Source organism: Triticum urartu, chromosome 5A (assembly GCF_056163025.1).
Source record: "Triticum urartu cultivar PI428250 chromosome 5A, HENAU_Tu73, whole genome shotgun sequence".
NCBI lineage: Eukaryota > Viridiplantae > Streptophyta > Magnoliopsida > Poales > Poaceae > Triticum > Triticum urartu.
Window position 1 is genome coordinate 330063163 of NC_141877.1, and position 25355 is coordinate 330088517.

At 50.4% G+C, this 25355-nt stretch overlaps 1 long non-coding RNA gene across 1 annotated transcript in view; it reads right to left on the bottom strand.

Moving 5' to 3' along the window:
* Nucleotides 1–513: 513 nt before the first annotated feature.
* LOC125555964 (uncharacterized) overlaps nucleotides 514–25355 on the bottom strand; it is a 34767-nt gene continuing 9925 nt past the window's right edge. The window contains exon 2 of the long non-coding RNA XR_015604615.1: nucleotides 514–1079. This is a non-coding gene — a long non-coding RNA (uncharacterized LOC125555964). The remainder of the gene's footprint in view (nucleotides 1080–25355) is intronic.

Genomic DNA, 25355 nt, shown 5'->3' on the forward strand with positions numbered 1-25355 from the left:
TCCAGGTTGCTACCTGGCTAAGCTAGCACTTGGTGTAGCGCTGTTTACACCAATTCCTCCACACATTTGTTCATCCTCGTGCACATCGTCACAGCATGCTAGATCATAGTACCGGAGATCCCGCGATATTTGTGTGCTTAAGTAGGCATGCATATTGTGTGACTAGCAGTAATATGTGACACTGATTGTGTGTGAATTGATTGTTATTGTGTGTTTTTGTTTAGTTGAGTTTTCTTTTTCTTCTTTCTTTTGGGCGCCGGTGTTACATTATTTTTCCCGTATAAATAGTTGCTCATCAGCTGACACCGGACCCGAGGAATAAGAAATGAGTTCAAATATTTGGAAGCTCAGCTAAATAGAATGGAATTCTCAGCCAACTGCAGTGAAATGAGGAATATATAATTTTGAGGCTGATAATCAATTTTGCATTAGTGTTCACTCCTCACAATAGTATTGATAACTCAAGTCTGTAACAGTATAAAATTCTCACGGCAGTAATGATCAGCAGCAAGATAAGTCAGGTACAAGATCAACGGTATATTCTCGGTCAAAGGTATGGAGCATATACAAAATTTTGGCTCAGCAATGCATGATGCTTGAAATATGTTATCATCCGAAATAAAGTCAGAATGTGATATGCTCAAGGAAGACAGTTAAGCAAATTTTCTCATGCAAATATTCAGCCACAAAATATCATGGGTGTTTGTGTGTGGATTTCAGTCTTCATATCAGTATGAAGTTTTGGATATAATAAGCTCGGTATTCTTCCACATGTTATCGGAAGAAATTTATGATGCAAGGCTCCTCAGCATGATATGTGAATAATTTCCGGTCCACGATACCCAGTCTTTCTCAACAAGATACCTCGGTAAAAGCTTCTGACAGACGGAATTGATTTTTTCTCAACAAGCAAACCCGAGGAGAAGTTTCTCAAGTACGGAACTAAGGCTTCTCCAGCACAATAATCATACCAAGCTTCGTGTGTAAGCTATCGAGGCTTCTTCTGCACGCTACCCAGACAAACGCTTCGAGCAGAAGCTAATGAGCCTTCCTCGGCAAGCTACACGAATGGCTTTTCTCTGCAGATCGAAGATCAGATTTGCAATAATTTTGTTAGAGGAACAATGCAGTCAAAACATATGCCTACCGCAAGGATCGAGTGTTCGGAGGCATATTATTCTTAGACATATGGTGAGCATGCACCCCCAATCATATCAGTCACTCATACGAGGTACGGATCCAACATATATACTTAAAGGAAAGTACGAATCCCACAGCCTCATAAATCATGCAAAGGAAGATAAACAGAGATACATCTCATGAATTACAAGGATCTCATATCCCGCTGACCCGCTGGGAATGGATAATACGGAAAGTCCAAATGGGTATACCGATAAAATGAGAAAGTCAAAACCTGAACAATCAGCTCACACCCGGTATACTCACCATATACATGGTCAGTCTGTCAGGAAAAGCAATTGTCTGTCAGCCCCCGTCATGCTAGTCTCAAGATGTAAATATTTGAGGTATAACATAGCTATACCTCCATACACCGTTATATTGCTCATGACAGAAGGCAGTCAAATCTCTAGTATATGCCACATGCACAAGCCAAAGGAAATAAATCAAAATCAGTGCCACCTATGAGCAGTCAGATGCTGTCAGAAGATTGCCATGATCAACTCTCAGCATTTATTGAAACCAGAAGGCCTGCATTTATTTGGAGCAACCCCATGACAGAAGTATTAAGGTTTTCATGACAAAAGGAAATTTATGCTCAGATCCATTGGATATCACCGCAGGTATGAAAGAATCAATGTCAGCAACATGATTTGGTGTGTGAGAAAAAACCCGTCAGAATTTGGGGGAAAGGTGAAGCAAACCACCCCGAGCAAAGATAATCAAATCATATAAAATTCTTGGGGGAACAATAAATAAAGGAAAAAGGATACCCAAGATGGAAACGGTATCCTCAAGTCATACTTGTTCCCAGAGCAACTAAATCTCGAGGACAAGATTTGTTTAAGGGGGTAAGAGTTGTAACAGCTTAGATTTTGGCCCTTTTCTTTTTCTTTTGATTTAATTGGTTTTTGCTCTGTTTTTCGTTTTGGAGTGGTTCTGCGGCCTTGTCACCTGGGAAATCATCTTAATTTCCCCTCCCAAGTGGCTCATCATCCTAAAAACTTTGCCAAGATCTTGTCACTCCACTGCTTGAGAAAATTCCTTTTTCTATTAAAGGAATAACCCTATATGCCCTAGGTGGTGAAGCAACCTATATTTCTGTCCATCCAAAAATCCCCAAATAATTCTTATAAATTGTTTGGGTCATATCTTCATCAAATATGGCAAAATATTTCATTGGCCATATTTTACATCATGCTCAATAAATGCATTTCCTATTCTGTTCTAAACGGCACATTGTGAAGCAAGTGCTATTTATATTTGTCCATTTGCCCCCAAGCTTCTTGGGCATGGTATATCATACAAATAATTGCCCTGTGCCAAAATTCAAGTTTACTTGCCTAGCCAAACTTCCTTAGTGATTTTTTCAAAGTTCCTATCTGAGGGAAGCCTTTGTGAAGGAAGTGCTAGCCGGGGTTATCCAAATGAGTTGAAATTTTGCACACTCCTTCATGTGCTCATATAATTAGCCTCCTCCAAATTTCATCTCCATCCCTTGATCTATGTGAGCACAACATCAAATCTTTGATTCTGTCAATATTTTCAGGTTGTGAAGCAAGTATATTGTATATTGCTTCAATTTACCTGAAAATTTACCAGAGCATTCTCCTACCCAAATAACTTCTCTCCGCAAAATTTAGCATCAATTCATAAAGCAAATATTTCTCTAGAATTCTTGCAAGTTTTTGGTCAGCAAGGATGTTTGTGAAGCAAGTACCATTTTGGTAAAACCAATTGGAATGAAATTTTTACGGCACCTTTATCTGGCCAAGTCGCTAAGCCCTGCCAAGTTTTACCTCAAGTGGTTACTCCATGTGAGTGCATCATCCAAATATTGATTCTTGACACATAATGTGAGTTATAAAGCAACTATGTTAGTTTGTGCTCCATTATGCCTCAAAACCTCCAGGATCATAGTCCTTCATTAGTTAATCACCCCAGACAAACTCTTTGGCACCAGTAAAATCCTTGTTGGTCACCAGTTTTCACCCAAGTTTACTGCAGTAAACTTCAGAGGGTGATTTCCAGTCAACCATATCACTTTTAACCGAGCTACCATCGTGGTTGTAACCTACCCTGGATGAACTACCCACTAGACAACATGGTCAAGCCCCTCTCCCTCGCTACCTTCCAGTGCACGTGGTGACCGCATTAATGGCACCACAGTGCACGCGCTCTGTGTGCAGTGGCTGCGTCCAGTGGTCGTTTGTGCGTCGGCAGCTCCTCCCCTCGTCGGCTTCGCGCGCGTGAGCATGTCCAAGAGTTTTACCATGTCGTCGCCGTTCTCCTGGACCTCTCTCCCTCTCAGTAGAACCCCTCACCGACGCTCACCGACGCTCGCCGCCGAACGCCCACGGGAGCACAGTGCCCTGACATGTTTTAATGGCGCTCGGCTTCTTCCTCTGCTTCTCCTTTGGCCTCCTCTTCCCCGTGAGCTTTCTCCCTATGCCTCCATCGTCGCCTACCTCCGAGCTCGTGAGCATGAGCATGCGTCTGTGGCGCCGGACACGCGTCCGCGACGATGCCAGCTCAAACTCCCTCGCCCTGCCTATATAAGGCCACCCCATCTCCGTTTCTCCTCACCACTGGCCTCCCCCGCATCCTAGAAGCCTTCCCGAGCACTCCCCAGAGCTCGAGCGCCCCCCTTCCCTTCCCCATGGCCGCCGTGCGCACCTCGGCCTCGGCCTAAATTCGCTCAACGCCGAGCTCCTCCCTCCCTACCTACACCTCCAGAGACCTCCATCCTCACCCCGGAGCCACCCCAGCACCTCTCCTCCGCCTCCCGTGGTCGTTTGCCACGCACACCCCAAAGGCCGAAGCTCTCCTCCACCACGGCTCGTCGTTCCGCCTGCTCCGCTGCTCTCCGACATGGGCAGACTCATCAGGCGGGTGCGGCTCCTCACGCTGGTCACTCCAGTGGTCCGAGCTCCACCGGAGGTGGCCGGAGCTGACCGGGTGAGCGCCGGCGCCGGCGGTCCTCCTCTGTGCAGCGGGTGCGCGTCGGGGGAGAAGAAGGAGAAGGCCAGGAGGAGAGAGATGTCGCGAGGAGAAGGCCAGAAGGAGAAGGCCAGAAGGGTGTGCCCAAGACTCCTGCTCTGCTCATGAGAAGTCGCTGGCTGACCTCGGTCTTCGGTTCCTCTTCAAGTAGCGAGCCTCGATCAGCTTGGGCTCCTCGCGAGGATGGGCTGACGTCAGGCACGGCGCCAGCCCCCAGCCCCCAACCGGGAGGTGGCGCGCCACTTGATGCTCCACCCATAGCCCGTGGAGGACGAGGCCGGTCGAGCATTCGAGCTCGAGCGCGGGCACAGCGTAGTCCGTCACGAGCACTTCTAGGAGGCGATGGGCGCGATGAGCCACCTCGGTGAAGAGCTTGCTGGTGTCGACTCATGTCTTGAGGCTGAAGGTCTTCGGTTGGTGGAGGAGCGGCGCAAGCTGCAGGTGGCCATCAACCTTGGTCGCTATCAGCATGACCTCGAGAACGCGAAGGCCGAGGCAGCCCTCAGGATTGCCAATGAGGCCCGCTCGCGAGCTTTGGAAGAAGCTCGTGAGGCCGATCGCCGCTGCAAGGCTGCGGAGGAGTGCGCGTGGGGGCTTCAGGCCTAGAGCGCGTCCCTTGAGTAGCAGGTGGAGGCGCGCGGGGCCTCTCTTGCATTGCTAAGGGGGGACGCCTGCGGAGGAAGAGGAGGTCCGGCAGCGCGAGGAGACGCTGGCCCTGGAAGCCGTGGAGCGTAGCCTCGAGCTCGAGCGACTGGAGACGAGGGAGCGTCAAGTCGCTCAAGCAGAAGATGTTGTCGGGGCCCGCGAAGCCGGACTCGAGGAGGAGATCGATCGCCGGGTGGCCGAGGTTCGCGCCGATCTGGAGGGCAGGTACGACTTGAAGCTAAAGCTCGCCGGTCTGGAGGGTGCGGGCAGGACTGCCGCCCTCAGGCCCAGGTTGGATGAGGCCGAGAGGCGTGCGGAGGCCACAGCCGCTGCCCTAGTTACGGCGCTGGCAGACGTGGCCTCCGCCCACGCCGAGCTGCTTTCCCTCCGGAAACGAGTTCACGACGCCAAGGCCGTCGCATGGCAAAACAGGGAGGAAGTGCTCCAATGCCGAACGCTGGAGCACGAGCATGCTCCTATGCTTCAAGACCTCCGGAACAAGGCCAACACCGCCCTGGGTTACATCTGCAACGAGAACATCCCGGCCCCTCACTCGAATGACTACGCCAGCCACCTGATCTTCTTCACCGAGGTGGTGACGTGCCTGGAGGCTCAATCTACCAGAGCTCGACAGCTTGTGGAGGAGAGGGGTCGTGGCCTGCTTCAGCGCGCCTTCCCCCGTGTCTTCAGCCACCTTCTGAACACCGACCCCAACTTCGACTTTGACGCCGCCATTGCCCCCGTACCCACGGCCGTCCGGGGCGACCTGGCGTGTTGGGTAGAGGACCATGTTGACGCATTAGTCAGGGCCTTCACCTCGGAGGATGACGCGGTGGTGGTCGTCACAGACGAAGGTGACGTAGTCAATGACAGTGATGGGGGCGTCACCGACGGCAGCGGCGATACCGACGAAGATGACGACAACGCGAGTGACGTGTCCGCGGGTGATGTAGCGAGTGATATCTCTGGCTGATCCCATGTTCGCCCGTTGTTTCATCCTGCATGCAAAACTCGGGCGTGGCCCTTGGAAGACTTTGTAAGAGCATTTCGAGAGGGGGAGCCCCTCGTGTAAGCAAATTGCAGTTTTTACTTTCCTATGCGATGTGGGTATGTGTCCTCGTGAGCTCATGAAGCTGGGGGTGAGCTCCCTGACATGGTTTACCTTAGTCAGCGCCAGATTAGGCTGGGTCATGAGGCGGCGAGTTCGTGAGAATCCTGCGGAGCTTATCACCCCGTTTGAGGGGGCCCCGTAAGAGGTGAGCACCAGGCGCAGTGCTTGACGAGCGTGCGCTCTGTGTGGTCTGACTCGCGAGGAGCTTTACGAGGGAAAGGCAATGGACATGAGTCCCAAACCAAACAAGATCCAGAAGGCAAGAAGAGGCTCAAATGAGAAAAGGCACCCCCCGCGCGCATCGATAAAAATTCAGCTTCAACTTAAGTCCAGATCCAGAAAGCAAAGCCACAGAAAGAGAGATCCAAAGCAAAAGGCCGCGTCCGGCACCTAGTCTAGTCTACAGGTCTTCAAGTCTTCTCACCAGCGCGGAGCTAAGTGCTTCCACTAGGCGTGGTAGGGAGCCCCAGGGCCTGAGGCCGGCGCTCCTGAGACTCCGGGGCGTGTACAGCCCCAACTCATTATTACGTGAGAGTGTCACGGGCGGCGAGCTTCACAGGCACTGGGCCTTCTTCACAGGTACCGGCCTTGCTTCATATCGCCAGACGAGGGCCCCGCCTTGCGCCACCCTCAACCTCCTTTGAGCCAACCAGTCACCAGGATGACACAAAAGAGGGAAAGGGGACGCCAGCGGTTCTCTCGGCGACCACGAGTCCTCTGCCGGGGGAAGGGTTGTCGAAGCCACCCCGGCAGAGGGCCTACCTCCAGGTGTCCCCTGGTTTTGCGTGCCTTGGGGAGGGGCTTGGCTCCCGACCCCTCTCCTGCAGCCCTCGGGGCGATCCTTCCACTGCCAGGGGGGCTGTCGAGCTGGGGGCCGCCTGCCGCCGTGGTGGCCTGCTCCTCCTGCGACTCATGGTTAGCGTAAGCTTGCTCCTGAGGGATTAGGGGTACCCTGTAGTGGTCATCGCACACGTGGCCGTGGTGGTTCTCCGGCAGCTCCTGGAAGGCTTCGGCTCCTAGCGCTCCTTCTTCCCAATCTTCTCCAATGAATGAGCCCGGGCCGTCCTCCGGTGTGTACTCCTGGTCCGTCATGCGGGGCACGTAGGCTTCCGGGGCTGTTACCCCGAATACCCCCCGTGGTGCCCCACACTCCATGTCGTTCGGCCCATCATGGCCTCCTGGGGGTGATAGTGTGGCATCCCTCTCGGGCCATGGAAGGCGACGCTTGTGCCCATGCTTGTTGCGGGCGGTACGGGGGCGGTAGAGCCCGCGACACCGCCAGCCATGCCGGCGTTGATGAAGCCCCATGGCGCACTCGTCAGTGCGCGATGGCGGCGTGGCCCACCAAAGATCCCCGTAGCGGCCTGAGGAGGAAGCTGATGGCAGAAGGGCGGGGCTCCCGAGGCCGCCGCGTCCAGCAGCTCAGCGACGCGCTCCAGCAGCGTGTCTCGGACGCTTTCCATCAGCCGGTACCGCAGCAGCTCCCTTGCCACGGTGAGTGCTGCCCGCGTGTTTGCTTGCTCCCGTCATGAGTGCGGCGCCGTCGCTGCGGTGTGGCTTGCTACTCTGGCAGCGGCTCGTACTTGCCATGGAGTGACGATAGCCGACACCCCGCCGCGTCGCCCGCGCCCCGTAGGATTGGGTAGCGCTCGGGCCGCCTGGAGTGCGGGGTCGATGTCTTCATAGGCGGGCGGCGCCGACCGGGCTGGCCAGGCTGCCCAGCGGTCGGGGTCAGCTCTTGGGTCATCGGACATCGCGGTCGCGGTGCATCTGCAAGTCGATTGTCGGAGAAGAAGCTCCGGCGCACCCCTACCTAGCGCGCCAAATGTCGTATGTGGGGTTCCGGCAAACCCTTAAGGTTCGAACACTGGGGTGCGCACGAAGTCTCTTCCTCCCACAGATCTACGCCCTAGCTCGCTAAGATCTCGCGGACGAACTCGACGAACTGGCAACACAGGAAGACACATGATTTATACTGGTTCGGGCCACCGTTGTGGTGTAACACCCTACTCTAGTGTGGTGGTGGTGAATTGCCTCTTGGGATGATGATGAACAATACAAGGGGAAGAATAGCCTCCTGAGGTCGAGGTGTCTTGTGCGTGGCTAACTTGTGTGGGTGAGAGAGCGATCTAAGATGCCGACCCTGCCCCCGATGGTGGCTAGTCCTACTTATAGAGGCCCTGATCCTCTTCCCAAATATTGAGCGGGAAGGGAGCCAACAATGGCAGTCTAATTTTAAGGGGGACAGCTAGTACAAGCCATCTGACCAAAGGTGGTCTGCGCCTACGAAAGGCTCTGGTGGTGACGCCGTCTTGGGCTCCAGGATGACCTCCGTCTTGCTGTCCTTCTGGTCTTGGTCTTGTTGCACCAAAATGGAAACCTTTGCCTGATGCCTCGGTACTCCTCGCCTGCGCTAGTTTCCTTAGCACCACATGAGGAAACAAGGACGTTGCGCGCGCTGGCGCCCGCCTGGCGCCCACCTGGTGTCGATCGTCATGGCTCACGTCATGAGAGCCTCGTGAGGTTCACCTCACCTTGATATATCCGCTCCTCGTGAGCCTGCCTGACTAGGCCGCTCTAGAGGAGGTCTCGTGTCGTCCTCCTCACGAGGGTCTTGGATGCCTTGTTGGTCAAGATGGGCCATACGTCCCGCTGGCTCAGCCACACCGCGGGCTGCAGGCAGGCAAGTCTGGGGACCCCCGTTCCCAGGACGCTGACAACTTGATCCGCTGTTGGATCGCATGGCGGATCATCCCTCTGAGCCGCCGATCTGACTTGATGTACAACTATACCGGAGGAGCAGACGATCCATTATGTTATAGCTCCCTACGTCTGACTGAAGAAGCCATTGTTGAAATGTCAACCACCCTCGTCAACAGTAAATATGAAGACTACATCAAAGTAGGATTGAATCCTTTCTGCAAACTTAACCCGGCACCAGAGGTAAATCCTCTTGACTCCTTTTTCTTCAGCAGTTAAGTATTTGCATGAGTTTCAACCTGTTATATTTCTACAGGCTAAATCTGACTTTTGGAAGGCCAAATATGATCATGAGGCTGCCAAAAAAGCTAGAGCCGCCGCAATAGCCGCCAATAAGACAGCCAGAAAATCTAAGAAGAAACCAACTGCTTCTGAATTGTTCAAGTTGGATGACGTCTCTGAGTCGGAGATAGCCCTTGACTCTCTTGGCCTACTTTTTAACAACCTTATTGACACTGACTATTACTAGGATGATACGGGGGCCAGCCAGGCAGTAGAAGAAGAGGTAACTATTATTTCCTTAGACTTAGAACTTTTTCCAAGGCAGAAACCTCGGCGGGTAACCCAGAAAGTAAGGTTTTTGCACCCCTTGGCTTATTTAGATCCTCATTTTCTTTTGATAAAGCAGCAACATGAGAGCCGCCGTCAGACCCCGACCAGTGGAGATGATGAGTTACCCTCCGGCTTACCGAAAACTCCTCGGAAATGCCAGAATGAGGTTCTTTTACATCTTAACTCTGATGAACAAGTCACTTTTATAAATCACTCAACCATAATTCCATTTTTTGCAGGAGATTGCTCGTTCCTCCTCTGGTGATTCCTCCCAAACTCAGCTGCCGGCTTTTAAGACCACCCCCGGGTAAAGATAATTATCCTTCTTCTGCACCTTTATGCCTGTATCGTTATACTGACTTTTTAAATTCTTCCTAGTGGTCAAGCAAAGCCCAAGAAGGCCAAGGTGGCCAAACCGGCTGAAGACCCGAAAGTCGCAGAACTGGCACAACCGACTATTGCCTCGGAAGAACCTGAAGCGCCGGAAGACCCCACTATCAATGTTCAATCAGATCTTCATGAGCTGTCTGTTGACGAAACCGTTCTCAGTCCATCCACTGTTGAGCCGTCAAGCTCAGCTAACCCGCCGGAGACTTATGGCAATGATGTTTTAATCACTGGTAGCAGATTCGTTGAACCGGGTAATCCAATTGTGCTGGCAAGACACTCTGCCAAGCAAGAGGTCATGGAGAGGCAGAAAGTGAGGTTTGATGTCTCCCACTACACCCATCTGACTATTGGTGAAGTACTATCTGGCTATCTTAGCCAAGTCAACTCCAGTCGTGACTCAGAAATTGAAATGGTCAAACAATTGTATCAGAAATATGAGGTATGTCATTCGGCTTATATATACATCCTGTCAGCCCCCAAGTCTTATGATTATGAAAAAACTTGAATAATCTGTAGACTTTGAAATGTTTAGAAGCTTATGTCCTAGGCTCCCTCCAAGTCCAGTTTATATATTATAAACTCAAATTCTGATGATAGCATAACCGTTGCATTTGTAGTCCCCAAGGGCCGGTTTAATCAGTATGAATGAACAATATGTAAAAGAGAAATACTTTGACTAGATATCCTGACGAGCCGGCTGAAGCTATGAATAACACATCCGGCTTACTTTAGGTAGGAAAAAATAGCAATATGCATTAGCCCCAAAGTGCCAAGTGTTATTGCTTGCAAAGCACTTGGGACTTCTGAAAAATCCAATTCCTTTGACAAGAAAATTGCGCTGACAGACATTAGCCCCCAAGTGCCAAGTGTTATTGCTTGCAAAGCACTTGGGACTTGCTTTTATAATCCGCCATGAAACTTAACAATCGTATTCTGTATACAGGCTGCAACCGCAGAACTGGAATCTCAATTGACTGAAGCCAAGACCCGGCTGTCGACTCTGGAGACTGAAACAACGAAAATTGAATCCAAACTCCAGTTGAGCATGTCTGAAGCAGAGAAACTGAAGACCAGTTTAAATGCAGAGAAAAAGTCTTCGACCGATGAGAGGACTTCACTGACGCAACGTGCTAAAACGGCCGAGGCGGCTCTGAAAGAAGTTACCATTGAACTCACCGGTTTTAAGAACCATGTGTCTCAGATGGTTTCTGCAATCTTTGGTAAATCATTCTTATTTACTCAAAGTCTATATGTATCACCATAATGTAAGCCACCTACTTAACCCATTGGGAAAACTTCACAGGTCCGCGGAGCAGCAATCTGAGTCAAAATAGCTTGATAAAGCTCAAGGCGGTTTACACTCTTGTGGAGCAACTGTATACTGGAGCTCAATGGGCTCTTCCCATTATCTCCCCAGCTAACCAAGGACCAAACTTATTGAGTGATGTCTTGAAGAAGCTATCCATCTTACACGCCGGGTTTCAAGAAGTCAAGCGTTCCTGTGCGAGAGCCGAAGCTGTAACTGCTTTAAGCCACTCCAAAGCCTGCGTACCGGAGCTAGACCCGACGAACGTAGCCAAGGCGTACCCCAGTTTTAAGGAATATGGGAGTCCCTTTGACCAAGAAGACTTTGCTGCTTGTGTAAAAGAGATTCATCCTCATGCCACCATCATTGCCGAAGAAACCAACCTTACCAAGTATCAGCCGAGTTTTGATGCAGAGAATAAAAAGATGACGACTCCTTCATATAAAGTGACGGATCTAATCCTGTCGGTTCGCCAGCACACTTTTGCCCTGGAAATTGACCCGTCTGGTCTGATTGATGATGAGCCTAAGTTCGTCGCCCTTCATGGCTTTGATTGGTCCAAGCCCAATTTCCAAACGGTGGAGGAGGATGAACTGGCAAGGGATGAGTCGTAACCATCCAAACAACCCAGCCAGGACTGATGAACCGTCTTTAGTTTATCATCTGCTATGAGAGTTTAAAAAAATCATTATCCTTTTGGGCTCCAAGTGCCTTGTAATAGGCTAGCTTAAAACTTCATGTTCTGTTTATGCCATCGTGCATATTGTGTTGCGTACAACACTTTTATCCGTCATGTGAAGATATGCCTTACATCCTTTACAATATCAGTAGGTTTTGAATCTGTTCCTACATGTAAGATATGAAAATTGTCCTGGCGGTTTATCGTCGGACGGGTCAAAACACCCAGTACACAACCATGGAAACCAACATAACTGTATAATTAAGGCTGGATATAAGGATAATTAAGGATGGAAAACCTCTGATTGAAGAGATACAGATAAGCATGTTGTGAATTTTAACTTTGAAACACAACGGCAATATCATACCTATGATCTTGAATCTGAACTGCCGGCTTATGTGACCCGAACAGTAAGGGTGATAACCCAATCTTTAGAAGCCAACACTTCCATATGTATGATGACTGTCATACACTGGCGATTTATCGTCAAAAAACCAAGACGGGTTAAATTGAAACCATACTTATACTTAGATCGAGAAGAAAAGCCGCGGAATAAAAAACAAAGATCGACTTTCAAAAAGTGTAAGTCAAACACAGAAAAATTTGGAGGCTTCTGATTCGAATACGATCAGTAAACCGGACCAAAGGGGTTAAGCTAGGATTCGAATACGATCATGTAGCCCCCAGTGGATTTGGTGTTGTGCCGATCAAGAGGGTACCGACAGCTATGTTCTCTTTGGTTCGAATACGGCCTGTGTTTGAACAGGAAGCCCCCAAATGACCTTGAGAGTTTTTTTAATGACTCTGATTCGAATACGATCAAAGTCAGACCCAAAAGGGGTTAAGCTATGATTCGAATACGATTAAGAAGCCCCCTAGTGAGTTTGGCATTGCGCCGATCAAGAGGGTACCGACAACTATGTTCTCTTTGGTTCGAATACGACCTATGTTTGAACAGGAATCCCCCTAGTGATCATATGTTTTACCGGCTAGATTCAAATTTGATCATAAGCCGGACCAAAGGGTTAAGCTAGATTTGAACAAAATCAGCCCCCAATTGGTCATTTTGAATTTAACATGATGAAAACATGCGATTATTGAGGATGAAAAAGGATAGAGGTCCTGCTTTATTACTTACCATAATATATACAACGTCAAAGTATGTACATCATGAGAGCCAGTGACTCACGTATAGTAAGGCCGAAGATGAGCGATGTTCCACGGCCGGCGAGTCTCCTCCTCCAACTTATGTGAGTCTTTGTGCTCTCGAACATCGATAAGGTAGTATGACCCGTTGTTCAAGTTCATGCTGACCACAAAAGGTCCTTCCCAAGGTGGAGATAATTTGTGTGCATCAGTTTGATCATGGATGAGCCGGAGCACCAAGTCACCTTCTTGAAAGGTTCTGGACTTAACCCGGTGGCTGCAATAACAGTGCAGGTCCTGTTGGTAAATCGCCGAGCGGGCTGCTGCTAAGTCACGCTCTTCATCTAACAGGTCAAGTGCATCCTGACGGGCTCGTTCATTATCAGCTTCAACGTAAGCCACCACGCAGGGTGAATCATGACGGATGTCACTAGGCAAGACTGCCTCCGCTCCGTAAGCCATCAAGAAAGGGGCATAACCCGTAGACCTGTTGGGGGTAGTATTCATGCTTCATATCACAGAGGGTAACTCCTCCACCCAACAACCCGGTGTTCATTGTAAAGGAACCACAAGCCGGGGCTTGAGACCTTTCAAGATTTCCTGATTGGCTCTTTCAGCTTGAGCATTAGATTGGGGATGAGCCACTGATGAAACATCAAGCCGGATATGCTCACGTTGGCAGAATTCCTCCATAGCACCCTTGGATAGATTAGTACCATTGTCAGTTATAATGTTGCATGGAAAGCCAAAATGAAAGACCACCTTTTTCATGAATTGAACCGCCATGGCTGCATCACACTTACTAACGGGCTTTGCCTCAACCCACTTTGTGAATTTGTCAACTGCCACCAAAAGGTGTGTCTTTTTATCTTTGGATATTTTGAAAGGTCCAACCATATCGAGCCCCCAGACTGCAAACGGCCAAGTAATTGGAATCATCCGCAATTCTTGAGCTGGCACGTGTGCCCATCGTCCGAATTTTTGACAACCATCACACCTACTGACTAGATCCTCCACATCAGCGTGAGCCGTCAGCCAGTAAAAACCATGATGGAAGGCTTTGGCTATAAGAGACTTTGAACCGGCATGATGGCCACAATCTCCTTCATGGATTTCATGAAGAATTTCTTGACATTCCTCAGGATAGACACATCGTTGAAACGCCCCGGTGACACTGCGATGATGCAACTCACCGTTGGCAATTGTCATTGATTTAGACCGCCGGGTTATTTGTCTAGCCAAGGTCTCATCCTCAGGCAACTCGCCCCGGGTCATATAAGCCAAATATGGCACTGTCCAATCTGGGATGACGTGAAGAGCCGCCACGAACTGTGCTTCTGGGTCTGGAATAGCCAAGTCTTCCTCTGTAGGCAACTTGAGATAAGGGTTATGCAGAACATCTAAGAAAGTGTTAGGCGGCACCGGCTTACGCTGAGACCCCAGCCGGCTTAAAGCATCAGCCGCTTCATTCTTTTTGCGATCAATGTGTTCCACATGGTAACCCTTGAACTGTCCAGCAATGGCATCAACTTCGCAGCGATAAGCCGCCATGAGAGGATCCTTGGAATCCCACTTGCCTGATACTTGTTGAGCCACCAAATCTGAGTCACCAAAGCACCGTACCTGGCTCAAGCTCATCTCCTTAGCCATCTGAAGACCATGGAGCAAGGCCTCATACGCAGCTGCATTGTTAGTACAGGGAAACATCAACTGTAGCACATAACAAAAAATTTCACCTCGAGGGGAAGCTAAAACAACTCCAGCCCCCGAGCCCTCTAATTGCCTGGACCCATCAAAATGAATAGTACAATATGTGTTGTCCGGCTTCTCTTCAGGCATCTGCAGCTCTGTCCAATCATTGATGAAATCCACTAGTGCTTGAGATTTGATGGCAGTGTGTGGCACATACTTTAAACCATAAGGCCCAAGCTCAATGGCCCACTTGGCAACTCGTCCTATGGCTTCTCTATTTTGAATAATATCTCCTAAAGGAGCATAGCTAACCACAGTGATGGGATGACCCTGAAAATAATGCTTAAGCTTCCGGCTCGCCATGAACACCCCATAAACAAGTTTTTGTCATTGTGGATATCTCTTTTTGGACTCAATGAGCACCTCACTGACGTAGTAAACCGGTCGTTGCCGGATATTCCTTGCCAACCTCTTTGCGCTCTACGACAATGGCCACACTGACAGCACGTGTGTTAGCAGCCACATATAACAATAATGGCTCCTTATCCATGGGAGCAGCAAGAACCGGCGGCTCAGCGAGCTATCTCTTCAGATCTTCAAAGGCAGAGTTTCCAGCATCACTCCAGACAAAATCATCTGTCTTCTTCATCATTTGATACAGCGGTATGGCTTTCTCACCTAACCGGCTTATGAACCGGCTTAAAGCAGCAACATGACCCGTCAACCGTTGAACATCATTGATGCATGCCGGCTTAGCCAAAGATGTAATTGCTTTGATTTTCTCCGGGTTAGCCTTGATGCCTCTATTAGAAACCAAAAAACCCAAAAGCTTTCCCGCTGGCACTCCAAAAATGCACTTGGCCGGGTTAAGCATCATCTTGTAGATCCGGAGGTTATTAAAGGTTTCCTTCAGATCATCTATCAAGGTCTCCTTCTCTTTGGACTTCACCACTATATCGTCCACATAAGCAAGAACATTGCGCCCAATCTAATTGTGAAGATAGTTCTGCACACATCGCGGATAAGTCGCCTGGGCACTTTTAAGCCCAAAAGGCATAGACACATAGCAGAAGGCTCCAAACGGAGTAATAAAAGCCGTCTTCTCCTGGTATTTAACTGCCATCTTGATCTGATGATAACCAGAATAAGCATCCAAAAAGCTCAAACGCTCACAACCCGCTGTAGCATCAATGACTTGATCAATACGAGGGAGAGCGAAAGGATCAGCCGGACAAGCCTTGTTTAAGTCCATGTAATCCACACACATACGCCAGGTGCTGTTCTTTTTAAGCACGAGCACCGGGTTAGCCAACCACTCTGGATGAAAAACTTCAATAATGAACCCGACTGCTAAGAGTCGGGCCACTTCTTCACCAATGGCCTTGCGCCTTTCGTCATTGAACCGCCGAAGAAACTGCTTGACCGGTTTAAATTTTGGATCAATATTGAGAGTGTGCTCAGCGAGTTCTCTCGGTACACCCGGCATGTCAGAAGGTTTCCATGCAAAGATGTCCCGGTTCTCACGGATGAACTCGATGAGCGCACTTTCCTATTTGGGATCCAGATTAGCAGTGATACTAAACTGCTTAGATGAGTCACCTGGAACAAAATCAACAAGCTTAGTGTCATCAGCCGACTTAAACTTCAGCAACGACTCATGCTCCTTAGTTGGCTTTTTCAAAGACGTCATGTCTGCCGGGTCAACATTGTCTTTGTAAAACTTTAACTCCTCTGTTGCATAAACAGATTCAGCGTAAGCGGCATCGCCTTCCTCACATTCCAAGGCTATCTTCCGACTCCCATGCACTGTGATGGTAGCCTTATGACCCGGCATCTTGAGCTGCAAATAAACATAACAGGGTCGTGCCATGAACTTGGCATAAGCCGATCGTCCAAACAGGGCGTGATACAGGCTCTTGATTTTGACCAGCTCAAAAGTTAAATTCTCAGCCCTAGAATCATACTCATCTCCAAAGGCTACTTCCAGTTCAATCTTGCCCACTGGGTATGCCGAGTTACCTGGCACCACTCCATGGAAAACAGTGTTGGATGTCTTAAGATTTTTGTCAGTCAGCCCCATGCGACAGAAAGTCTCATAATAGAGGATGTTGATGCTACTGCCTTCATCCATGAGTACTTTAGTGAATTTATATCCACCAACTTGAGGTGCCACCACCAAGGCCAGGTGACCCGGATTGTCAACCCAGGGGGTGATCTTCCCTACTCCATAGAATAGGCTGCTCAGACCATCTCAAATAATGAGGGACTACTGGCTCAACAGCATTCACAGCCCTCTTATGAAGCTTCTGGTCCCGTCTACACAAACTGGTGGTAAACACATGATACTGTCCACTATTCAACTGCTTTGGATTGCTCTGGTATCCAGATGGTTGTTGCTGCTGCTGACCTCCTTGGCCAGACTGCTGATTATGACCACCTTGATTTCCTTGAGAGCCTTGAAAATTGGAGTTTGAACCGCCGCCCGGACCATGAAAACCGCCGCCACCTGAGCCGCCGCGCGGCCCATGATTGCTATTGAACATGTTAGAGTTCTTGAAAGCCTTCATGATCGTACAGTCCTTCCACAGGTGAGTGGCCGGTTTCTGCTGAGTACCGTGCCTTGGACAGGGCTCATTTAATAGCTACTCAATAGTGGGACCCGACCCACCGGACCGAGGAGTTGGCCTCCCCTTACGTTGCTGATTGTTGCCCTGTGCATTGGTCTTAGCCACAAACTCCAAGCTACCGTCAGCCTTACATTTATTATTGCCTCCTTGATTTGTCGGGTTATGTTGATGACCCTTGTCATTCTTCTTCCCCTTCCATGTCTTCTCCTTGTTAGACTCGGGATCCTTGGTACTATCAGAGTCGACATACTTTACTAGAGCCGCCATCAGCTGGCCCATGTCAGTACAATCGCGTTTGAGCCGCCCCATCTTCTGTTTCAGAGGCGTAAAACGGCAATTTTTCTCCAACATTAAGACTGCAGAGCTGGCATCCATCTTATTAGATGAATGTATTATGGCTTTGACCCGGTGCACCCAATGGGTCGTGGACTCTCCTTCCTCTTGTTTACAATTAGTTAAATCCACAATTGTCATAGGCTGCTTGCAGGTGTCTTTGAAATTCTGAATAAACCGGGCTTTTAACTCTGCCCATGAACCAATGGAATTGGGCGGCAGCCCCTTCAGCCAGGTGTGGGTCGTTCCATCCAACATCATGGTGAAGTACTTGGCCATTGTCGTGTCACTGACCTCCAGTAGTTCCATGGCCATCTCATAGCTTTCAATCCACACCCCTGGCTGTAAATCGACTGTGTAATTAGGCACCTTTCGAGGCCCCTTGAAATACTTGGGCAAACGCTCATTACGCAGAGCCGGTACCAAACAAGGGACACCTCCATTCCTTGTGGCCATGCCTGCCTCAATAGAGGCCGTCGGATGAACCGGAAAAGACTGGTGAGCTGCCCGCTAAGCCGCCTGCTCAGCTGCCTGTTGAGCCGCCCGCTCAACCTCTTGGCGGATCCTATCCTGGTCAACCATGTTAAGATCTTCATCACGCGCCGGGTCATGCCCGCATGGCTGGTCACGGCATCGGGCGTTGCTTGAAATGGGTGCCAAATCTATATGCCTGCTATAACTCGGGCTCCGGCTTGGGCGAGGGGTCGAATGAATCCTGCCTCGACTATAAGAATAAGCCTCCTGCTGCGCCAGAGCCATCTGAAGAAGTTCTCTGACCCTTCGGGTTTCAATCGCCGTCGGAGAGTCACCCTTCGCTGGGAGAGCCGCCAATCACGCTCCCGCAGCGATCATGTTCTCCAAAGGGTTAGAATAATGACCCGGTGGTGTTGGTACATAATGAGGTGTAGCAGTATTCGCACGAGGAGGTTCCATCACCCGTGGCTAAACCGGCACCCCAGCCCTGGGCGTTGCAACCCGGTTTACCTCCGGCGGGTTACTGGGGCCCGCCCCGGGTGTGCGGAAGAGGTTTCTAGGATCATAAATCATAGGCAGACAGGATTGAGCCTTCTGGTGTCTTCTCCTCATGACTTCATTTGATGCGTTCCAATCCATCGTAAGCTGGAAAGCTTCTGATTGAATCTGCTGAGCTCGAGCATCTAAAGCCGCCCGCTCTGCGGCCATCCTGACATCCTCTGCTACTAGGTTTTCCTTGGCTTATGCCACCTCCTCACGTAACCGTGCCACTTCTGCATCATGTTGATCCTGATCCGCCGGGTTAACCACGGCAGTTAACATGGCTGTCATCCTGTCCATGAGATCCATCAGTACCTGAGCCGGCGGGCACGTAGGGCCTCCTGCCCCGGCCGCTGTTGACCCGGAGGTAATTGCTCCCACAGTCGTAGAGTTTTGAATGGGCTGCGTGCCAGTCATGAAGATCCCTGACTTGCTCGGCGGCTCAAAGGGGTCCGGAATACTGCTACCATCGGAACAGCCCCCAAGCCCACCGTCTTGCATTTGATACAATGAATCCGTCTCACCTGTGGACGATCCACCATCAAAGAAGATGGCCGTCTCATCGGCAGACACCGATCCTTCAGATAACTCTCCTCCATGGATGCATCCCACGAAGGCACGCTTAATGGCGGGCTGAGTCTGGGCGGATCTCGCACACTGAGCCATCTCGATGATGTCGGTGCAGATGTCTGGCTCAGGGCCCGGCCCGCCGATCTGGCCGATGAAGACGTGGATTCCACCGAAGGGGAATCGGTACCTGTACTCAATTGAGCCAGTGTCGGGGCCCCAGCCAGCATCGTCGATGTAGAGCTTGCCGCGATGACTCTTGGTCATCCGGCCCACAACATATCCCTTGAGCCCTTCGAAGCTGCCCTTCAAGAACTCAAATCCACCGTGTGCAGGCCCCACGGTGGGCGCCAACTATCGTGGAATTGTCACGGCAGATGTCCTAGTGAAAGGACTTAATCGTGGAGCCATCACAGGTAGGAAGCTTAAAGGGGTTAAACGGGACAAAGGACACGAGAAGTTTATACTGGTTCGGCCCCTTGCGGTGAAGGTAAAGGCCTAGTCCAGTTGAGGTGATATTGCTATGTTTCGATGACTAAGGAGCGAATACGCTTAACCTACCTCTCGATCTATTGCTTCTTACCCTAAGCCGCCGCCGGGTCGTCCCCTTATATACACAGGTTGACGCCATGCAGCCTACAGAGTCCCAGCCGGCTCATACAACGTGTACGGCTCGGTGACGTATCTTACATGCCTTACATTACAAGTCTATTCATACATGGCGTTTTATATTTACGGGCCCTAAGCCGCCCCTGGGCCTGGGCCTATCATAAGCCTAACTATGAACCGCCACCTTGTATACTCTTGGGCTTCATATAGGTGAAACGTCATTGTGGTTGACCCGGCCCCTTCTGGGCGGGTCATATCTGATAGTCATATCCCCAATAGTCCTCGTTGCTGAGGCTCACCTCGTCCTCGGAGAGCGGAAGGTAGTTACTGTCCTCCGGGTCTTCGTTCATGGCCTGTACATTAGGGCTAACTCGCCCATGTTCCTGCTCGTCCTGTTCGGAAGTTGGCTTAGCGGGGTCTTCATTGTCTTCGGCATCGTCAAGAGTATTGTTTGTGCCGGTATTGCTATTTTTTCGGCGGCGTTGCTTAGAGCGGTGCCGCTGACATCGGTGCTTCGGTTGTATCTCAGGAGGCCTGTCCTCGATGGATCTTCCTTGTCATCACCGCTATTCTCGTTTGGTGTGTCCACCATGTATACGTCGTAGGAGGAGGTGGCTGTCTGGCACCCGGTAAATGGCGGGATTTGGGCCTGCTCCTCTTTGGCATCGTTGTCCATACCGTCGATGTCTCTGGAGTCATAATCAAGCATGTCGGTTAGATCTTCGATAGTGGCTATTAAGTGGGAGGTGGGTGGGAAGCGAAATTCACCGTCATCAGCCCCAGTTCAAATCGGGTATAATTCGGCTATAAGTCCCCTTCTAAAGAGAGGGTTTTTAATGAGTTTAACACATCGCCTAAAGGTGAGTGCCGGAAGATGTCCGCGGAACTGAATTGTACGATCGGCGCCTGGTAAGGCTCGGCGGACACGGATGCATGTAGTTCAGAATCAGTGGCCGAAGATGAATCTAGGGGTCCGGTGACGCAGATCCCACTCGAGGTTGGCTCTGTGTGTGGCTCCAACGCCGCTGAGTCTGCGACTTCCGTGGCGGGGTTAAGCTTCCCGTCTTTGGATGATGCAAGCTGCTCCGGATCTAGGGCCAGAGCGCTTACGGGCGCAATCTCCTGGGTTTTGTCCGATGACAGATTTAGATCGTGTTCATCACGGTGGCAGGGAGCAGCTGCCATGGGCTCAAATCCGTCGAAGCTCAAGTCTCCGCGGATATCAATGATGTAGTTCAAGCTCTAGATGGCCAAACGAGTTGGCCCGCAGTGCGAAGCCACCGAATACGAAGATCTGGCCAGGAAGAAAGACATCCCCCCGGACAACGTTGTTGTAGATGATCGATGGAGCCATCAAACCTTCTGATGATGACACAACGAAACTCTCAATGAAAGCACCAATGTCGGTGTCAAAACCGGCGGATCTCGGGTAGGGGGTCCCGAACTGTGCGCCTAGGGTCAATGGTAATAGGAGACAGGGGACACGATGTTTACCCAGGTTCGGGCCCTCTCTATGGAGGTAATACCCTACTTCCTTCTTGATTGATCTTGATGAATATGAGTATTACAAGAGTTGATCTACCACGAGATCATAATGGCCAAAACCCTAGAAGTCTAGCCTATATGATTCTGATCATGGTCCCTACGGACTAACCCCTCCAGTTTATATAGACACCGGAGGGGACTAGGGTTATACAAAGTCGGATACAGAGAAAGGAATCTTCATATCTGAACACGAAGCTTGCCATCCACGCCAAGGAGAGTCCCATCCAGACACGGGTGAGAGTCTTCGGTCTTGTATCTTCATAGCCCATCAGTCTGGCCCATGTCCAACAGGCCGGACGCCCGAGGACCCCTTAGTCCAGGACTCCCTCAACAACCACATGCTAAGAAGCCCAAGATCCAGGAGGTACATGATCATCAACCCAGTCCCAAGGTGTCAGAAGAGGGCCCTGCTCCCATTCCTATCAATGTTATGCAGAATCTTGGTGCTTCTTTGGGCATCCCGCCAGACAAACTAATAGTGGAGCAGCTTATGGCTGAGCCCAAGAAGACTTGCCACACCAATGTGCCCAATTATAAGTGAAATACTTTGTTTTAGTTCAGGGAGGCAGGCCCTTTGTCCTGTCATTTATTTTCTTTTAGGTTTCTTCTATGTTCTATCAGACTTGTGTGAGTGCTCAGTGGGTTCTGAGGATGATCTAAACTATCTATTGCAGTGTTCTGATTATGATGTGTGCCAGTATTATTATGTGATACTGTGTATGGCTCCTTATCTTTCCAAGTTTTATAATGTGTGCATCTGTTAATAAAGATTGGAAAGTACTCTGTTGGAATGTTAGAGGGCTGAATTCTGAAATTAGACAAAGGGTTGTGAGGGAGTCCTGGATTAGGGGGTGTCCGGATAGCCGGACTATACCTTCGGCCGGACTCCTGGACTATGAAGATACAAGATTGAAGACTTCGCCCGTGTCCGGAAGGGACTTTCCTTGGCGTGGAAGGAAAGCTTGGTGATACGGATATGTAGATCTCCTACCATTGTAACCGACTCTGTGTAACCCTAGCCCTCTCCGGTGTCTATATAAACCGGAGGGTTTTAGTCTGTAGGATGAACAACAATCATACCATAGGCTAGCTTGTAGGGTTTAGCCTCCTTGATCTCGTGGTAGATCTACTCTTGTACTACCCATATCATCAATATTAATCAAGCATGACGTAGGGTTTTACCTCCATCAAGAGGGCCCGAACCTGGGTAAAACATCGTGTCCCCTGCCTCCTGTTACCATCCGCCTTAGACGCACAGTTCGGGACCCCCTACCCGAGATCCGCCGGTTTTGACACCGACATTGGTGCTTTCATTGAGAGTTCCTCTGTGTCGTCACTTTTAGGCCTGATGACTCCTCCGATAAACAACGACGATGCGATCCAGGGTGAGACTTTTCTCCCCAGTCAGATCTTCGTATTTGGCGGCTTTGCACTGCGGGCCAATTCGCTTGGTCATCTGGAGCAGATCGAAAGCTACGCCCCTGGCCATCAGGTTAGATTTGGAAGTTTGAACTACACAGCCGACCTCCGCGGAGACTTGATCTTCGACGGATTCGAGCCACAGCCGAGCGCGCCGCACTGTCACGATGGGCATGATCTAGCTCTGCCGCCGAACAGTGCTCTGGAGGCCGCACCTGCATCAGCTCCAACCCTTAATTCGGAGCCAACTGCACCAATTGAGGATGGGTGGTTGGACACCGCCTCGGGGGCTGCAATCTCTACGGCGATCGAGCCGAACACCAGCCCTATTCTCTGCGAAGCCCGTGACTCCAAGGAGCCGGACTCCTCTCCAGACTATGAGCTCTCCGCGCCCCTACCGATCGAACCCGATTGGGCGCCGATCATGGAGTTCACCGCCGCGGACATCTTTCAGCACTCGCCCTTCGGTGATATTCTGAATTCACTAAAGTCTCTCTCTTTATCAGGATAGCCCTGGCCGGACTATGGTCAGCAAGGTTGGGGTGCGGATGATGAAGAAATTCAAAGCCCCCCCACCACCCACTTCGTAGCCACTGTTGATGATTTAACCGACATGCTCGACTTCGACTCCGAAGATATCGACGGTATGGATGCCGATGTAGGAGACGATCAAGAACCAGCGCCTATAGGGCACTGGAAAGCCACCTCGTCGTATGATATATACATGGTGGACACCCCAACAGAAGGCAATGTCGATGGAACAGCAGAGGATGACCCCTCCAAGAAGCAGCCTAAGCGCCAGCGTCAGCGGCGCCGCTCTAAATCCCGCCAAAGCAAAAATGGTGATTCCGGCACGGGAGATAATAACACCCCGGACAGCGCCGAAGACAACCGCCTCCAGCAAGATTCAGCACAGGAGGATGGAGAAGCCAGCCCTCATGAGAGAGCGGCAGACAGAGAGGTCGAGTACGATAATTATATGCCTCCCTCCGAAGACGAGGCAAGCATCGACGACGACGAATTCGTCGTGCCGGAGGATCTCATCGAACAAGAGCGTTTCAAACACAGGCTTATGGCCACGGCGAGCAACCTCAAGAAAAAACAGCAACAGCTTAGAGCTGATCAAGATTTGCTAGCCGACAGATGGACTGAAGTCCTCGCGGCCGAAGAGTATGAACTCGAACGCCCTTCCAAGAGCTACCCAAAGCGCAGGTTGCTACCCCGATTAGAGGAGGAAGCACCTAAACCTACATCACCAGTGCATGATGCGGCCGACCGGCCACCCCGTGGCCGCGACAGAGAGGCCTCTTAGCCCTCCACTCAAGCCGCACCCCGGCGCCGCTCAAAAAATACCAAGGCACGGGTAAATGCGCCAAACCTGCGAGATATATTGGAGGACAAGGCAAGGCAAACAAGATCGATCTACGGATCGCGTGGGCACCCCACAGCACGAGACGGTAATCATCACTCCAGATACAGTAAATCCGGCCGGGCCGAACACAGTAGACAAAGCTCGTTTGAGCTGCGTCGTGATATAGCCCAATACAGAGGCGCCGCACACCCACTATGCTTCACAGATGAAGTAATGGGCATCGATCCCTCGAGGATTAAACCCACTACAATGACCTTTAAAGGCGTCATACCAAGTGTAGAGGCCAACTATACAGGCTCAGTTACACTTGAAGTGGTTTTTGGATCTCCGGATAATTTCCGAAGCGAGGAGTTAATCTTCGACATAGTCCCATTCCACAGTGGCTATCACGCAGTGCTCGGGCAAACCGCATTTGCCAAGTTCAATGTGGTGCCGCACTACGCATACCTCAAGCTCAAGATGCCAGGCCCTCGAGGATTCATCATAGTCAATGGAAACACCGAATGCTCTCTCCGAACGGAGGAGCATACGGCGGCTATCGCAATAGAAGTACAAAGCAGCCTCTCAAGGCAATTCTCCAGTCCGGCCATTAAACGTCTGGACACTGTCAAGCGCGCCTGGAGTAACCTACAACAAGACCGCCTGGCACGTTCCGAGCAAGCGTAGCAATGCGGCCCCAACCCCAGCCCTCGTGAACTTGCGAAACCAGTGTTGCGCGTACCTAACTACGCTCTGGAAATACCATGGGCACAGGGGGAGGGGAACCATCACGACACGCCCGAAACGCAGCTTAAAACGCACTAGGGGCTGCCGATTTCTTAATTTTCTCTTATTTTCAGGACTCCATTCTTCGGAAGGCTTGTCCGGCAGTACAATTGCCGCACAAACGATACAACCAGGGAAGCAGAAAGCTACGCCGCACTATGGAACTCTAAGGTGGTCTCTATAACGAGCAGTATACCTGTTTCACTTAACATTCCGCAGCTCGCCCCTGGAAAGGACATGTTAAATAGTCCCATCTTTTGCTTATTGCACTATTTGTATCGTTCTGCTTTAATCGCAGCTTTTTTAAATAAACAATGCATAGCTTCCGTCTATTATCACATTACTCTTTTTTACGAATATATGTTCATTAATGACATGTTGCACCCGTAAACTTTGGTACGACCAATATGCCAGGGGCTTAACTACCCCACAATACGGTGTGAGAAGTCCGAACACTTTCACAAGTGCAGCACCCCGAACTTATAGCATTATATGCATCGGCTCCGAATCATGTCTTGGGTCAATAGTTGGGTTTGCCCGGCTCCTATGTTTTGGTACCTTACGTTCCGTTATATCGGCTAAGGTAGCACTAGGAGAACTACTGCGATTGTGCCCCAGTTGAGCTGGGCTAAGCACCTCAGTAG